The 13,211-nt window shown below is 38.5% G+C and overlaps 1 protein-coding gene across 14 annotated transcripts in view; it reads left to right on the top strand.

Moving 5' to 3' along the window:
* The window catches only part of CASK (calcium/calmodulin dependent serine protein kinase), a 392,568-nt gene that overhangs the window by 232,142 nt on the left and 147,215 nt on the right, over positions 1-13,211 (top strand). The gene's annotated exons all lie outside the window — the stretch shown is intronic.

The raw sequence follows: 13,211 nt of genomic DNA on the forward strand, positions 1-13,211 counted from the left end.
GTGGAAACCACCTAACAGTTCATTCTTAGGAGAAATGAAGAATTGAACTTTTTTTTTTTTTGCACATACAAAAAGAACACTGCACATCAGACGAAATGAATGAATGAGCACTATATGTATCAACATAAACAAAATTTTTTAATAATTGTTTTATTTTTCAATTACAGTTGACATACAATATTATACTAGCTTCTGGTATACAACATAGTGATTAAACATTTATATAACTTGGGAAGTGATCACCATGATAAATCTAGTACCCATCTGACACCACACACAGTTACTACAATATTATTGACTATATTTCTTATGCTATACCCTACATCCCCATGATTATTTTGAAATTACCAATTTGTACTTCTTCATCTCTTCCCCCTTTTCACCCAGCTCCCCAACCCCCCCCTTCCTATCTGGCAAACACCAGTTTGTTCTCTGTATCTGTGAGTCTGTTTCTGTTTTGTTTGTTCGTTTATCTTGTTCTTTAGATTCCATATGTAAGAGAGATCATATGGCATTTGTCTTTCTCTGTCTTACTTACTACACTCAGCACAATACTCTCTAGGTCCATCCATGTATTTGCAGATGGAAAGATTTCATTCATTTTTATGGCTGAGTAATATTCCATTTTGTACATGCGCACCACCTCTTCTTTATCCATTCGTCCATTGATGGACACCCAGGTTGCCTCCATATCTTGGCTATTGTAAACAGGCTGCAATGAACATATGGATGCACGTGTCCCCTTGAAGTAGCGTTTTGTGTTTCGTCTGATAAATATCCGGAAGTGGGATTACTGGGTCCTTCTTTGTCTCTTGTTATAGCCTTTGTTTTAAAGTCTATTTTGTCTGGTATAAGTTTTTCTATTCCAGCTTTTTTGTTTGTTTCTTTCCATTTTCATGAAGTACCTTTTTCAATCCCTTTAGTTTCAGTCTGTGTGTGTCTTTTGATTTGAAGTGAGTCTTGTGTAGGCAGCATATGTAAGTTTTGTTTGCTTATCCATTCAGCCACCCTATGTCTTTTGATTGCAGCATTTAATCCATTTATATTTAATGTAGTTATTGATAGATACACAGTTATTGCCATTTTATTAATCATATTTTTTATCTTTTTTCTTCTTCTTAAAGTCCCTTTCACATTTCTTATAATACTGGTTTGGTGGTGGTGATCTCCTTTATCTTTTTCTTGTCTGGGAAGCTCTTTATCTATCCTTCGATTCTAAATGGTAGCTTTGCTGGGTAGAGTAATCTTGGATGTAGGTGCTTTCTTTTCATCAGGTTGAATATTTTGTGCCAGTGCCTCTGGCCCTGAAAGTTTCTGTTGAGAAATCACCTGACAGTCTTATGGGAGCTCCCTTGTAGGTAACTAACTGCTTTTCTCTTGCTACTTTTAAGGTTCTCTCTTTGTCTTTAACTTTTGGCATTTTAATTGTGGTGTGTCTTGGTGTGGGCCTCTTTGGGTTCATCTTGTTTGGGACTCTGCACTTCCTGGACTTTTATAACTATTTCCTTTACCAGGTTAGGAAAGTTTTTCATCATTATTTCTTTTTACATATATATATATTTTATTAGTTTCAGGTGCACAAGACAAAGTAATACTTAGACGTTTATCATTTATATCCCTCACACTGTGTGAATCCCCCTCCCCCCATCCACTATCCCTCTGACATCGCACAGAGCCATTACATTTCCACTGTCTCTATTCCTAATGCTGTACTCCGCTTCTTGTAAGTATATACATATGCATATATATATATATGTATATATATATACACACATATATGTGTGTGTGTATGTATATGTATATAAACACACATATATACATATAAACTTGTAGTTGACATTCATTATTGTTCAGCTTCAGCTTCACATGTACAATGCAGTGATCAGCCATCTACATCATCCCTGAGGTGGTCTCCCTAGTGAGACAAGTGTCCATCGGATACCCTACAAAATCTTTACAACATTATTGATTACATTCCCCAAATTAATTTTCAAAACCCCGTGGCCATGTTGTGGTTACTGACTGTTTTCTAATCCCCTCACCTTTCCCCTTATTCCCACCCACCCTCCCATCTAGCAACCCTCAGTTTATCCTCTAAGTCTCCAAAACTGTTTCTGATTAGTTCATTCACTTATTCTTTTCTTTAGATTCCACATATAAGTGAGATCATATGGTATTTGTCTTTCTCTGTCTTATTTCACTTAACATAATGTTCTCTAGGTCCATCCATGTTGTTGCAAATGATAAGATTTCTTTCTTCTTTGTGGCTGCGTAATACTCCATTGTATAAATGTACCACAGTTTCTTAATCCAGTCATCTACTGATGGGCATTTCAGTTGTTTCCATGTCTTGTCTATTGTGTATAGTGCTGCAATAAACATAGGAGTGCATAAAATTTTTTGAATTAGAGTTTTGGATTTCTCTGGATAGATACCTAGGAGTGGAATTGCTGGATCATAAGGTAGTTCCATTTTCAGATTTTTGAGATACCTCTATACTGTTTTCCATAGTGGCTGCACCAATCTGCAGTCCCACCAGCAGTGCACCAGGGTTCCCTTTTCTCCACATCCGCACCAGCACTTGTTGTTTGTTGATTTATTGATGATAGCCGTTTTGACTGGGGTGAGGTGGTATCTCATTGTGGTTTTTATTTGCATTTCTCTGATGGTTAGTGAGGTTGAGCATTTCTTCATATGTCTGTTTGCCATCTGTATGTCCTTTTTAGAAAAATGTCTCTTCATGTCCTCTGCCCATTTTTTAATTGGGTTGTTTGTTTTTTTGGAGTTGAGTTGAGTGAATTTTTTATAAATTTGTGATATTAACCCCTTATCAGATATATCATTGGCAAATATCTTTTCCCATTCAGTAGGATCCCTTTTTGTTTTATTGATGGTTTCCCTTGCTGTGAAAAAACTTTTTAGTTTGATGTAATCCCACATGTTTATTTTTTCTCTTACGTCCCTCACGCGAGGGGATATATCAGTAAAAATCTTACTCCGGGTAATGTCTGTGAAGTTTCTTCCTATATTTTCTTCTAGGAATTTTATAGTTTCAGATCTTACATTTAAGTCTTTAAGCCATTTTGAATTTATTTTTGTATATGGTGTAAGGAGGTGGTCCAGCTTCATTTTTTTGCATGTGTCTGTCCTGGTTTCCCAACACCATTTATTGAATAGACTGTCTTTACCCCACCGTACATTTTTGCATCCATTGTCGTAGATTAAATGGCCATATATAGGCATGGATTTATTTCTGGACTCTCTATTCTGTTCCATCGATCCATGTGTCTGTTTTTACACCAGTAACATGCTGTTTTGATTACTGTAGCCTTGTAGTATAATTTGATGTCAGGTATCGTTATACCTCCCACTTTGTTCTTATTTCTCAAGATTGCTGAGGCTATCCGGGGTCTTTTATGGTCCCATATAAATTTTAGGATTATATGTTCTATTTTTGTGGAAAACGTCGTTGGTAGTTTGATAGGAATTGCGTTGAATATGTATATTGCCTTAGGAAATGCAGACATTTTAACTATATTAATTCTTCCTATCCATGAACATGGTATGTGTTTCCATCTATTTGTATCTTCTTTCCTTTCTTTCTTCAGTGTCTTATAATTTTCTGAGTACAGATCTTTTACTTCTTTGGTTAAATTTATTCCCAGGTATTTTATAGTCTTTGAAGCAATTGTAAATGGGATTTTTTTTTAATTTCTTTTTCTGATGTTTTATTATTGGTATATATAAATGCAACTGATTTCTGAATATTAATTTTGTATCCTGCTACTTTACTAAATTCATCTGTCAGCTCTAATAGTTTCTTGGTGGAGTCTTTAGGGTTCTCTATATATAGTATTATGTCATCTGCATATAATGACAATTTTACTTCCTTCTTACCAATTTGGATGCCTTGCCTTTTATTTCTTTTTCTTATCTGATTGCTGTGGCTAGAACTTCCAGCACTATGTTGAATAGAAGTGGAGAAAGTGGGCAACCTTGCCTTGTTCCTGATCTTAAGGGGAATGGTTTTAGCTTTTCCCCATTGAGTATGATGTTAGCTGTGGGTTTATCATATATGGCCTTTATTATGTTGAGATATGATCCCTCTATTCCCACTTTCTTAAGGGTTTTTATCATAAATGGCTGTTGGATTTTATCAAATGCTTTTTCTGCATCTATTGATATGATCATGTGATTTTTATTTTTCATTTTGTTAATGTGGTGTATCACATTAATTGATTTGCGGATGTTGAGCCACCCTTGCATACCAGGGATGAATCCCACTTGATCATGGTGTATGATCTTTTTAATGTATTGCTGAATTCTGTTCGCTAATATTTTGTTGAGGATTTTTGCATCTATGTTCATTAGAGATATCAGCCTGTAGTTTACTTTTTTGTGGTGTCTTTGTCTGATTTTGGGATCAGGGTGATAGTGGCTTTGTAAAAACTGTTTGGGAGCCTTACCTCCTTCTGGATTTTTTGGAAGAGCTTAAGGAGAATAGGTGATAATTCTTCTTTGAACGTTTTGAAAAATTCACCTATAAAGGCATCTGGTCCAGGGCTTTTGTTTGTTGGGAGATTGTTGGTTACTGATTCAATTTCCCTGGTGGTAATCAGTCTATTCAGGTTTTCTGTTTCTTCTTGAGTTAGCCTTGGAAGGTTGTACGCCTCTAGAAAATTATCCATTTCTTCCAGATTGTCAAATTTGTTGGCATATAGTTGCTCATAGTAATTTCTTAAAATTTTTTGTATTTCTGCGGTGTCTGTTGTCACTTCTCCTCTTTCATTTCTGATTTCATTAATTTGGGTCCTCTTTTTTTTAAATGAGTCTGGCTAAAGGTTTATCGATTTTGTTTATCTTCTCTAAGAAACAACTCTTGTATTCATTGATCTTTTGTATTGTTTTTCTGGTTTCTGTTTCATTTATTTCTGCTCTGATCTTTATTATCTCCTTCCTTGTGCTCCCTTTGGGCTTATTTTGCTGTTCTTTTTCCAGATCCCTTAAGTGTGAAGATAAACTGTTGATTAGTGATGTTTCTTGTTTCTTTCGGTAGGCCTGCAAAGCTATGAATTTCCTCTTAGGACTGCTTTCGCGGCATCCCATAGATTTTGGGTCATCGTGTTTTCATTTTCTTTTGTCTCAAGATGTCTTTTGATTTCTGCCTTGATCTCCTGGTTGACCCATTCATTATTTAGTAACATGTTAGTCAGCCTCCATGAATTGGTGTGTCTTCCAGTTTTTTCCTGTAGTTCATTTCTAATTTCATAGCACTGTGGTCAGAGAAGACAATTGGTATGATTTCAATTTTCTTAAATTTATCAAGACTTGTTTTATGGCCTAACATATGGTCTGTCTTGGAAAATGTTCCATGTGTGCTTGAGAAGAACGTGTATTTTGCAGCTTGGGGGTGAAATGCTCTGAAAATATTGATTAAATCCAAGTGGTCCAATGTGTCATTTAAGACTGTTGTTTCCATATTGATTTTCTGTCAAGAAGACCTGTCCCTTGTTGTCAGAGGTGTGTGGAAGTCCCCTCCTATGATAGTATTACTGTTGATCTCTGTCTTTATGTCAGTCAATATCTGTTTTATATATTTAGGTGCTCCTATGTTAGGTGCATAGATGTTTACTAGGGTTATGTCCTCTTGTCGGATTGATCCCTTTATTATTATATAGTGCCCATCTTTGTCTTTTAATATGTTCTTCATTTTAAAGTCTGTTTTGTCATACAAGTATTGCAACTCCAGCTTTTTTCTCATGTCCATTTGCATGAAATATCTTACTCCAACCCTTCACTTTCAGCCCGTGTGTGTCTTTTGATCTGAAGTGAGTCTCTTGTATACAGCATATACAAGGGTCTTGCTTTCTTATCCACTCAGCCACCCTATGTCTCTTGATTGGAGCATTTAATCCATTTACATTTAAAGTGATTATTGATAGGTACATAGTTATTGCCATTTTTAAATTTGTAGTTAGATTGTTTTCATCTTTCTTCTGTTTACAGAAGTCCTTTTAGTATTTCTTGCAATGCTGGCTTGGTGGTAATAAATTCTTTTAGCTTATTCTTTTCTGGGAAGCTCTTTATCTCTCCATCAACTTTAAATGATAGCCTTGCTGGATAAAGCAATCTAGGTTGTAGGCCTTTGTTTTCCATCACTTTGAGTATCTCCTGCCGCTCCCTCCTGGCCTTCAATGTTTCTGTGGAAAAGTCATTTGGTAGTCTTATAAGTGTTCCCTTGTATGTAACCCTCTGTCTTTCTCTTGCTGGTTTTAGGATTCTCTCTTTGTCTTTAACCTTTGCCATTTTAAGTATAATGTGTCTTGGTGTGGACCTGTTTAGGTTCATCCTGGTTGGAATTCTCTCCACTTCCTTGGCTTCTATGCTGGTTTCCTTCATCAGGTTAGGGAAGTTTTCAGACATTATTACTTCAAATATGTTCTCAATCCCTTGCTTCCTCTCTTTACCTTCTGGTATTCCTATGATGCGCATGTTGTTGCACTTGATGTTATCCCAGAGGTCTCTTAAGTCATCCTCATTGTTTTTTATTCTTTTTTCTTTCTTTTGTTCTGTTTGGATGATCTCTGCTACCTTGTCTTCTAAGTCGCTGATTCGATCCTCTGCTTCATCTAACCCGCTCTTAATTCCTTCAAGTGAGTTCTTTATTTCGGTAATTGTGTTCTTTAGTTCTAACTGGTTGTTCATTATGATTTCTATATCCTTCTTTATGTCGTCTCTAAGCTCCTTAAACATTCTTATCACCAGTGTTCTGAACTCTGTCTCTGAAAGGTTGGTTACCTCTGCTTCATTTGGTTCCAGTTGTGGAGGTTTCTTCTGTTCTTTTATTTGGGACGTGTATCTTTGTTTCCCCATTCTGGCTGACTCTCCGTGTTTGCTTTGATGTATTAGGTAGATCCCCTAGAGTTCTTAGTTCTTGCTAGGTTATCTTATGTAGTATGTATCCTTTATATTTGACTTGCACTACTTCGTTCTTCACCTCTGCGTGTGCTCCAAAGGTGACTCTTGTGTTGTGTATATTGTCCTGTTCAAGAAGATCTTTAATTGCTTTTTGCTTGTGAGTAGGTGGGGTTAACTCCTAGGCTGACTCGTTGTGAGACTTGGCTCTGCCCACCGCAGGGCATTCTGCTGCGTGAGGGTTGACCATTTAAATGTGGTTTGGCCTCTATGGGCTCTAGTGCCTGCAGAGAATTCCCTCTGGGTGTGTGATTTGTAGGTCAAACCTGGTGGTACTGTGGTTTGGTCAGGAGTTGGCCTCTGAGTGTGTTGAATCTTGTGCCTCTTCAGCTGGGCCCTGGTAGGGCAATTTCAGAACAAAGCAAATCACCAAGCACAACAACAACAACAAAGAAAAAATCAAATACATTCACGTGTAAAAACGACCAACAACCCCCACTCAACACAGGCAAAGATATCAAAGATATAAAGACAAAACAAAGCAAAAAAAGAAAAGCAGCGCCAGTCTTGGCTTAAGCCCACCAAGTAATCTCCAGGTTGTCCTCTGCTGTACCAAAGAGTCCTCTGTGTATTGTGCAGTCAGAGCTGGTCACCTGGTGCCCAGAGTGACGTTGGGACTACAGATTTAGATGAGTGGGGCTGAGGGGTCTGGATGGTAGTTTCTACAAAGTCAGTGCAGTTTCTGCCCCTGCCTGCACATATGCGTACTGAGAGTAGCACCACCAGCCCTGTGCCCAGTTCTTCTGAGTCTTAGGGCACTTCTTCCGTGTGTGTGTGTGTGTGTGTGTGTGTGTGTGTGTGTGTGTGTGTGTGTGGCGGGCGGCAGATTTGTGAGCTGCTGAAAGCCCAGAGCTGCGTCTGCCACCTACTGCTGATCCCTGGGAGTGCCTCCGCAGTTATAATTGCCCTGCCCTAGGCAGGCCAGAAAAGATGGGGGCTGGGGATGGAGGGGTCTTTTCTCTCCCAGCCCAGCCGTGTCACCCTCTTCCCGCAAGGCCAGAAAAGGTGGTGGCTGGGGGTGAGGAGTTTCTTCTCTCCTAGCCCAGCAAAAATCACTCTCTTCCCAGCCTCTTCCCTGGGTCAGAGCTGCCTGCCAGTCTTCCCAGAGCCTGAGCACTATGGCTCCTCTGTAATCTGACACTACTCCTCAGTTCAGGGGCCAGTTTAAGTCTCTGGAAGGGGGGTGTACGATTAGAAGCGTGGGGGGAGGGGCCCAGGTATGGAGTTTGTGTCCTTTGTCCGACCTAGTGCCCAGCTGGAGGTCTCAGCTCAGGTTATTGCCTCAAATGCTGGATATGCTGCCCCCTCGGCGGGAGAGATCAGCTGTGGAACGCAGGGAAAGAGCCCACCTCCTGGCTTTTGTGTTCTCTGTTCCGTCCTGGGATCCCCTACGTCTCTGCAGCTGTGGATGCCGGCTGTGTTTCCACCGCCGCAGATGCGGGCCGCATCTCCACAGCCACAGATGCGGGGCCATGTCCCCACAGCCGCAGGTGCGGGCCACGTCTCCACAGCCTCGGATGCGGGCCATGTCTCCACTCCGCTCCCTTCCCTCTTCCCCTGCTCGCCCAATTTGCCCACCTTCAAGTAATCCTTGCACGAGTGTCTTAGCTGTTCTGCGTGATGAGCAGAGAGACCTTTGATAGGTTATAGATGTCCCGTTTGTGATAAGATCCGGAGGAGAACTCAAAAAGTGTGCCCCGCTGCCGCCATTCCTATGACGTCAATCATTATTTCTTCAAGTAGGTTTTCAGTTCCTCGCTCTCTCTCTTCTCCTTCCAGTACCCCTATGTGCAAATGTTACGCTTGATGTTGTCCCAGAGGCCCCTTAAACTATCTTGGTTTTTTCGGATTTATTTTTTCTTTTGCTGTCCTGATTGGGTGTTTTTTGCTACCTCATCTTCCAAATCGCCCATTTGATCCTCTGCTTCATCTAATCTATTGTTGATTCCCTCTAATATATTCTTTATTTCAGTTACTGTATTCTTCATTTTTGACTGTTTCTTTTCTATGTTTTCTGTCTCCATTTTTATGTTTCCTATCTCTTTGTTTAAGTTCTCCCTGAGACCACTGAGCATTCTTATAACCAGTGTTTGGAACTCTGCATCTGGTAGACTGCTCGTCTCCATTTTGTTTAGTTCTTTTTCTGGAGCTTTGTTCTGTTCTTTCATTTTGAACATGTTTCTTTGTCTCCCTTTTTTGGCTGCCTCCTTGTGTTTTTCTCTATGTATTAGGTAGAGCTGCTGTGTCTCCCAGTCTTAGTAGAGTGGCCTTATGTAGTAGGTGTCCTCTGGGGCCCAGTGGCACAATCTCCCTGGTCACCTAAGCCAAGTGTTCCAGGTGTGTCCTTTGTGTGGGTTGTGTGTGCTCTCCTGTTGTAGTTGAGCCTTGATTGCTGTCAGGCACATCAGTTGGAGGATTGACCCTCAGGTTGATTGGTTGTGAGGACTGACCATGACTACACTGGAAGAGCTGTTATGCAGGGGCTGATCCTATGGAGCAGGATTCACTTTAGCAGGGCTCTTGTGCCTGCCCAGTCTGCCCTTTGGGTGTGTCATTTGTGGAGGTGGTTGGGTAGTCCTCTGGTATGGTCTAAAGCTGGCCACCAGGTATGTTGATTCTAGGGCCCCTTGGGAGGGGCTCTGTTGCAGGCCAAGTTTAGCTGCTGCCTGTGCCCTACCTGGGAATACTTGGTATGTGCTACAAAGTAATCTGCAGGTGATTGCCACTTGTGTTAGGCTTGGAGGTGCCTGGGAGAGGCAAAGCTGCAAACTGAGGCAGTTTGCCACTAGTGTCGGGCTTACAGCTGCTTAGCAAGAGGTATGGGACACGCCAAAGCCAGATGCTGCTTGTTTGGGGTTTGTGAACCTTTGAGAGATTTTAGGGAAGTCTGCAGCATGAACCAAGACAAGCTGAACATAAACATAATTTGAGTGAAAAAAAAGTTTACAAAGGGGTATCATAGTAAGATACTATTTGTGTAAATTTTTAAAACAAAAACTAAGACATATTGTTTACACATACGTATGTTATAAAAGTATAAAAGTATATGTCAGAATGATATATACTAACTTCAGAAAAGAGGTTACCTTGGGATGAGCTTTAGTATAGCTGAACTTTTTGATTATTTGTGGATACAAGAGAACAGTTAAGCATATAGGGCCAAAACGTTAACATCTGTTCAGTTTGGGTGATGAGCACTTAGCTGCCTGTTAAATTCTGTTTTCCCTTTTTTGTATGTATGAAATGTTTTATAAAAAATTTTTTTATATATTTTGTATATTTGAAATGTTTTATAAAAAGCGATTACATGTGGAATTACCAAACCATAATATAACTATAACAGCTAATTGTTGCTCCTGAAACAACTGGCGTGGCTTACTAAAGCAAAAAGTGATTCCATGCATCATCAACACCTATATCCAAACCATAATTAGAAACCTTTTCCAGAGCTCATCTTTTGATAGTTCTTTATGTATCTCCTGGGCCAGAAGCAAAATTAATACGGGTAAGATACTCTGATTTGATTTCTTTTTTTTTTTCTTCTGCTCAACCTGTATCTGTTTGTACTGGATTATTGTCCATGTTTCAGGCAGAGCTTTCACAGAATGTACAAATGTGTGATAGCTAGAAAACTAGTCTTTAAGATTTTGGTTTTATGACATCACACAATTTTGATGAGTGATAAACAGAATTTTTTGTCCCAACTACATACTAATGCCAATTTATGTTTTTTAAAAAACAAAAAACATCTCCGTAATTACTGTTGTGCTTGGGCAAAATGAAATGAAAATAAAAAGCATTGTCTTAGCAGAGATAATGTCTATGGAATAAAAGTCTACCAACTTGCATCCCTTCATATGTAAAGTACAGTTGATACTTACATCACAGTGCAATGAAGAGTAAATGATAATAATGCATGTCAAGCACCTTGCACAGTAAAAGGCATGTAAATACATGTTTTACTTTGCTTCCCATTTCCTTGCATGTGAACTCGATGAGGGGAAATAAGAAACAAGGTAGAAGTTTATGACAAACCTAGTACTTGCTTGCCAGTTCTGAGTCTATTGTTACCACCACCCAATCAGCCCTCCTCATCTTCATCTGAAAATTACACAACTGAGACAGTACAGCAGCCACTTATAGGAATGTGTTTTCAACTGGGTCATGTAGCTATAAAAAAAGACACTGCATCAACCGATGTGAGAATATGCTTTAGTTTCTATCTCATCTGAGTTGACGTAATTCAGATTATATTCTGGGTTTCAAATGCTTTCTTCTGATCAAAAGTACAGGTTTCTTTACAAGTTCATGGTGTCTTCTGGTGCCTGACATAAAAAGCTCTGCAGTAAATGTCATATCTGTTGTGAATATTTTCCCACTTTGTGCTTTTGCTCTTATTTTTATGATTTTTGACCAAAAAAAAAGAATCTACTTCTTTTAAGTCAAATCTATGCATTTTTCCTGTGGTTATTTCTATTGTTCTATTAATAGAAAGTTCGTTCCCATTCACAGATGAGTTAGTCACTTACATATTTTTAAATCTTCTAATGATTTCATTATTTACATTTAACTCTTTGATCCACTTATAATATGTTGTGTGTGTGTGTTAAACAATGTGAAACTATAAATTGGCTTTTTATTTTAAATTAGCACAGCGCTATTTGTTAGTCCATCCCTTCCTTCCCTGATGGTTTTTGTGGCGTCTCCTTTATTTGCAGTTATCCTCTCTGAGGGAAGAAAGTGTACCAGTCACTCGGGAAACTTAAAAATTTCACTGAACCCCACTTTGCAAGATTCTAGCACATCTCAAATTAACAAAATCTTAGGTTTCCCTCTGATTTGTTCCTGCTCCTACCCTTTTGAGAGCCATTAATTTGGAATATAATCTCCTCACGTGCCATTGAGGGTCTGCTTAGATATGTATATTCTGGTCCACTGATAAGTTTATCCTTGTATCTGCTCCACAATGTTCCCCTCATTAAAGGATAAAAATATATTTTAATATCTGGTAAAATAAATTTCCATTTATATATATTTTTAAAATTGTATTTATTTAAGTGTGTTTTTCCAGGACCCATCAGCTCCAAGTCAAGTAGTTGTTTCAATCTAGTTGTGGGGGGCACAGCTCACAGTGGCCCATGTGGGGTGTGGGGATCAAACCGGCAACCTTGTTGTTAAGAGCACCACGCTCTAACCAACTGAGCTAACTAGCTGCCCCTCCATTTATATTTTGAAAGGCTAAAAAATAATTATTCCGTTAACATGTTTCTGCAAAACCCAGGTTGCCTGTTGAGAGAACTCAATTTCATGCTGTTTTTTTCTTGTGGATAACTTTCAGTAAGGCTTTGCCTCAAAGAGTTGTAATTATATTAGTTCTACTTTTATATCAGCAGGACTGAAAAGTCCATTTTAAAGAGAAGTTGAAGATAAAACCTTCTGTACTAGAACAGAATTTTCTTTTTCTAGTGACCTGATCTTAGAAATCCAACCGCCATCAAACCCAGCTCTCCACAGAGTACTTTTTCAAAACTAACAGCAATACTCAGCATTTAGGTCTCACTCTGGCAGCCAGGCAATTAATTTTGCCCTTGTTTGGTTTTGCACATATGGAGTGTTATTTAGAAACTTGTTCTGAAAATCTTTTGCAAGATGAGAATACAGTACTTCTGAATTTCCTTTTTCTGTATATTTCTAGAACTAAACCTGAGGTTGGGGGAGGTAGGGACAGTGTTTGTTGCTTGCATACATTAATGCTTAGTAAGAAATAAAAGGTTATATATAGTAAATAGCCTTAAATTTCTTAAGTCAGCATCATGTTGTTCTGAAAATTTCGAAACATTCTCAAGATTCAGGTTACTCAAAGGCATGTTGTTAGTGAAACTTCTGTCATTAAACAAAATATGTTATGAGCTTATAAGCAGGTTGACTATTATCAAAATCTATCTTATCACAAATATTATACCAATAATTAACTCAATGTACTTTTTAATTTTTTAAAGAATGCCATTGTGCAGGGTTTTATAGGAATCATCTCATTTAATGAAATTATGAGACAGCTTCTAGAACTATGAGTGTTTTTCTTTTACTATTCCATAAAACTAACAATAATAATAATGTAATTTAACCACTCAAACTGTATGCTTACAATAGACACATGTAGGGATATAAAATATTTACCAGTAATGTAAAAAAATAATTTTGAAAACATGAGGGAACATCAGTATTATCATCATATT

The sequence above is a fragment of the Rhinolophus ferrumequinum genome, chromosome X (genome assembly GCF_004115265.2).
Source record: "Rhinolophus ferrumequinum isolate MPI-CBG mRhiFer1 chromosome X, mRhiFer1_v1.p, whole genome shotgun sequence".
In the NCBI taxonomy this organism is placed as follows: domain Eukaryota; kingdom Metazoa; phylum Chordata; class Mammalia; order Chiroptera; family Rhinolophidae; genus Rhinolophus; species Rhinolophus ferrumequinum.